At 45.3% G+C, this 5131-nt stretch overlaps 1 long non-coding RNA gene across 6 annotated transcripts; it reads left to right on the plus strand.

Annotated features, from left to right (window-relative positions):
• Positions 1 to 3704, plus strand: LOC119278169. 6 transcript variants are annotated; one of them, XR_005137643.1, is made up of 7 exons: positions 1 to 496; positions 566 to 680; positions 749 to 881; positions 1449 to 2356; positions 2427 to 2530; positions 3030 to 3136; positions 3408 to 3704. It is a non-coding gene; the product is annotated as an uncharacterized LOC119278169 (long non-coding RNA). The 6 variants fall into 6 exon arrangements; XR_005137640.1 differs by having other exon boundaries at positions 2427 to 2509; XR_005137642.1 differs by having other exon boundaries at positions 2427 to 2494.
• Positions 3705 to 5131: the final 1427 nt, after the last annotated feature.

Below are 5131 nucleotides of genomic sequence, written 5' to 3' on the forward strand. Positions count from 1 at the left end.
CCCCCCCTCTCTCTCTCTCGCGAGCCCCACCCAACCCGTCGTGCCCTCCTCTCTCTCTCTTTCTCTCTCTCAAACCGAACCCTAGCACTCCACCACTCCCTTGCTGCCGCCACCTCCGGCGACCTCAGGCGGGAATCGACGACCGGCGAGATCCGGCACGCGCACGGCGAGAACCGGCGCGCACGCGGCGATGACATGGCATGGATCCCCACGACTCCTCCTCCTCCTCTCTGGATCGATCCCCTCCAACACACCTCTTCCCCCTCTCTAGATCGATCCCCTCCAACCCAGCCGCCGCCGCAGACCTCCCCCAACCCCGGCCTCCTCCACCGCCGGCGACCCCTTCTCTTCCTCCCTCCCTCCACCTCCAGCAGTAGATCCATGCAGGACAGATCTGAGCTCCACTGCCTCCGTTGCTCCCTTTCCCCCGACCAGATCTGCCTCTTGCGTTCTGGCACCTCGCCGGCGTGGCTCCAGCGTTGCTCCGGCAACTCAGGTGAGTCCCTCCATTTTTCCTCGTCACATCCCTCCCTCTCTTCCTCACCTCATCTTGTCTCCCTTGCAGATCCAACACGCTGTCGTTGCTTGAGCACCGGGATGCCATCGACGGGACGTCTTCCTCCTCCCCTGTCCCGAAGGCATGAATGATGCAGCTTCACTGCTACCCTGACGCCATCAAGGTTAGACCCCCAATCATCTCCTCCCCTTTTCATTTTCTTCTTCCAAATCCCTAAGCAACTGTTGGCAGGCCGGAGACGATGGCGGCGGTTCGATGCGCGGCGAGGAGGCTCGGTGGCTCCCTGCTCCAGCGAGCGCAGGCGGAGGAGTGACGTCGGCTCGTGCCAAGGAGGCTCATGCGCTCCTGCCACCTCTCCACCGAGGTATCTTAACCAAAATCAGGACGACATTTCACAAATCATCTCACGATTGTAGCCGGCGATGATCAAATTCTGTGCAATCAAAACAGCAGCATGCATGTGTCTCTATCTTCTTGTATTAGCTATTGTACTAAGTAGTAGAAGAAATAAGAGCAAAATCACTTGCTTATCATCCTCATACTTGTTTATCCTGACCTCAACCTACTGCCGCTTGCAAATCATATTGTCCTGGCTGATCTGAGCATCATGAATTTTTTGCTCATCCCTTTATCAATTTATTAACTGCGACATGCACTTCTGCTTCCTGCACTTGCTAGTATTATTTACTCCCTCCGCCGCACCGTGATGTTTGTGTCAAAAACGTGGATCGAGGTTCTGTTACTCGTTCGCTACACATGCATGCTGCTTTGCTTTCTGCACACATCCAACCTCGCTTAACTGGCAGGCACGACAGTATCCATCCTTCTTAATTATTATTCTTTACCAATCACAATCGCACTTACTCTTAATGATTGATGATACTACAAAGTAACAACATTGATTGATTATTATCTGTGTTCATGAATCCAGGAAGCAAAAGAGATCCAGCAGAAGAAGGAGGCGCTGTATCTCCAGAACAGAGTTCTTTGAGAAATCAGGCCTACTTTTGTTCTATTAATCTACTCCTAACATATTGGTTGTTTCTTCAAGAACAGAGGGAAACGTGAAATATTATTAGTTGTATCAGAATAACATGTGAATTGTTATTAGTTGTATCGGAATAGCATGTGAGCTGTTCTTAGTTGCTTCAGAATAGCATGTGAAGTATTCTTAGTTGTTCCATAATAGCATGTGAAGTATTCTTAGTTGTTCCAGAATAGCATGTGAAGTACATCTCCCTTTGTAGCTTGGCCTAGGGTCAGTTGAATGCTCAAGACATGGGTAGTTTAGTTTCAGGTTCAGGTTCAGCGAGATGGCTCTTTGAACCATGAGTAGGTAGCACAACGCATGCCTTGCCGGCTGACAGTAGTTGTGATGCGGCTCTACTACTGTACCATGTGTTCCTACTACTAGCTCTAGTCGTGGATGCTGGGTAGCTCCATGTTTTCTCTGTTTTTATGTAATCCTAGATAGAACCATACAACTGTGGATGACAAACACTGCAATTTAATCTAAAATTGTCATCATGATCCTAGCAAATACTCCTCAAATTACTGTAAATTGTTGCACGATTAGGGGCTAGTGTAGATGCAAAATAAGGTTGCACTTTTAGAGGAGATAAGCCACTGATGTTGGATGCTTGGTAGTTGTCTTGTGTTGTGTGCATGTCGGTACTAGCAGTATGTCCGTGAGCAACAAGCATACGATTTGTGCCTATGCTCTACTATATTGGCCTCATGGGTCATCGCTGATTAACCAGGACTATAGATTATTCCTTCAGCGTACTACCGCTTTCTCAAGTCAACTCAAGCAACAATTCATGTGGCTCGCTCAATCGGGTGGGTGGCATATTTATTCAGTATATTCTCTGAAATTGCAAGTTCTGAAGTGTATCATTTTTTTGTGCAGTCAGAGAGCTGAACGGGGCGAGGCTGGAGGCGTCGGTGAGGGCGTACGGCGGCGCCGGCCAGAGCAAGGTGTCCAACAAATGGGTTAAGTCGAATTAGCATTTTGTACTAGCCATCCCTGTTTCCTGCTTTTATATGTACACAAACTCGAACCTAAGTTAGGCCTTTGCATTGTCATGGTGGTCTCTGTGTGTGATTCCGCATGGTAATACTGATGCATAAAACTTGGTTTGGTATGGAATTGGCAACCTATTTAAGTTGTTAGTTTACTTGTGGATTTTGACATAGTGATCCCTTAATCCTTGTAGAGCATTTTTGTTTGCTCTGAACCTGACTATTATGTCAGTTTTCATGTGACAACCTTGATGTGCTAGTTTATTTTATTGCAAAGCTTGTCGTGCAAGGTGCAGAGCATAAGGTGCCCTACTTGTATCGTGTTGAATCTAGTTAGGCAGAGGAATCCTTACTAATTCTGGCAAGTTTTTTGCTTTCACATCCGAGTTAAAGAAAACTGGAATTGATCTTACAAGTGGCTCAAAATGTAAGACTGTTTGATTCCATTTTAAGGTTGTCACTAACCTGGTAGTTTTATTTGGTGATGCAGTTTGTAAGTTAAAATGATGCCCAGGGTTCAGGACATGTGTGATTTCTCTTGACATAGGTGCTCCTTCATTGCCGCTGCCATATGCCAGAGCCGGCAATGAACTCCTGGTAAGGCTTTGTTGACCCAACTTGTTACTGTATGCATTTGGTGTCGTGTAGTATCATATGTAAGCTTCTTTTCTCCCCTCTAGGACCTTATTCAGACAGCAGCCTCAAGGCTACCTATCTCATCAAATGAACTATTTATCATGCTCGACGAAGCAAGCGAGAACACATTTCTTTGTACCAACGTAGCTCGTCTCACTATTGTTTCGTACTTTGTTAGCTACGACATATATTTCCCCCAGTTTTTCTAATTCTTCTCTGATTCATGTAACAGGATGACAGTGGAAGCCATGTTGTTGTTTTGTTTGTTCCCAGCCCTGACTATGGTCTTCGAGCGAGTCCGGCATGTTGTTCATCTGACTATGTTCATCCAGCGAGTCCAGTATGTTCATGACAGGAGCAGGTAGTTTGTGATCACATGGAAGGAGCTTGTAAAGCAGTACTGTATTACATGTAGAGCTTGTTACACTTGTAGAGCTTGTAAAGCAGTATGGTCCTCTGTATTGGAACGGATAGAGCTTGTATTATGTGATCTGGTTGCTCTTATTTAAGTATCATGTGTGTTTTTGTCTCTGCCAAACAAAATAATGCTTGAAATATGAAGAATATGAGCCTGATAGATGGGACCCACTTACCAAAACATGACAAATGGGACCCAGTTACTAGAACCTGACAATTGGGACCCATCTGACTAGTGGACCCTTCTTTTGGAAAAAAAAGAAACGCTAAATTCGTTTAGACAAAAAGGCCACAACCCAACAATAAAAAAGGTTTCAATGTTGGGCTTGGCCCATGAAGTTGATCAAAAATTGATAGAAAAAATATATAAGGCCGAATTGTTGGGCTAGGCCCATGTAGAAAACCGAATTGGACCGGGCTGAATCTTGTGCCACATCAGCTTACCACGCTGGATGCCTACGTGGCTTGGGGAGGTTGCTAGTGACCAAAACGTCATAGTAGGAATATTTTGGTCGTAAACGTCTTTGACCATTCCAGAAGAAAGGTTGTTATAGTCAGTTTACAACGGCCAGCTTTTGACCTTCTGTTTTTGGTCACAAAAAGGTCGTAAATAGAAATTTGTGACCTTTCAGTGACCAATAGTGGTGGTCACAAGTTGACATATTTCTTGTAGTGGCGCATCTCGTCTGGAACCTATTAGCGAGGAGGAGGTTGAGTCCCCAGCCTCACTGCGTCTCACCCTCGGCAGGCCAAGGGAAATCCTCACCATCTCCGACTAAGTACGTTTAGACATCATGCGATGTACCGACTTGTGTGATATGTTTATATGTACATAGGTTGTGAGAAGTAGCTTGTTTGCGCATCATGTAAGATCTGGAGAAGTGCACTAGTCTCAATAACATGTCAGGATTATGTACGCATATCCAGAGTGATGTAATGTATAATTATGCTTGCGTGTAAGATATGTAATAGTCCTTCTCCGCGTGCAATCGTGTATTTTCAAAAAAAAATCCTGGAGTTTTAACTTTTTTTATGTGTGATTTTATTGACTTTTGCGACTATCTTTCTTGTCTTACGAGTTTCACAAAATATATCCCCAGAGTGAAAGATGTCTCATCCTTGGACGCGCTCCATGCCAAATCAGCCCGAAGAAAATTATGGTACACCACCAAACCACAATTTCACTCAGGGACAGACAAGTCAACAGGACAGTGAAACAACATTTACCCAAGTGTGTCGTATGTATGAACAGAGTCAGCAACAACACCAGGAAATGATGAACCAATTCATCAATATGGGAAATCACCGTGGTCAGTATCAGCAGCAATCCAAGTTGTCTGAGTTACAGAAGACGCGTCCCCCAACATTTTCTCATACTGACAAACCTCTTGAGGCCGACGACTGGCTTCGAGACATGGAAAGAAAATTAATTATTGCACAGTGTTCAGACCGTGAAAAAGTATTGTATGCACCACATTATCTCACTGGAGCAGCTGCATCATGGTGGGAAAACTTCCTGCACATGCACCCCAACGAAAA

Source organism: Triticum dicoccoides, chromosome 3B (genome assembly GCF_002162155.2).
Source record: "Triticum dicoccoides isolate Atlit2015 ecotype Zavitan chromosome 3B, WEW_v2.0, whole genome shotgun sequence".
Taxonomy (NCBI): domain Eukaryota; kingdom Viridiplantae; phylum Streptophyta; class Magnoliopsida; order Poales; family Poaceae; genus Triticum; species Triticum dicoccoides.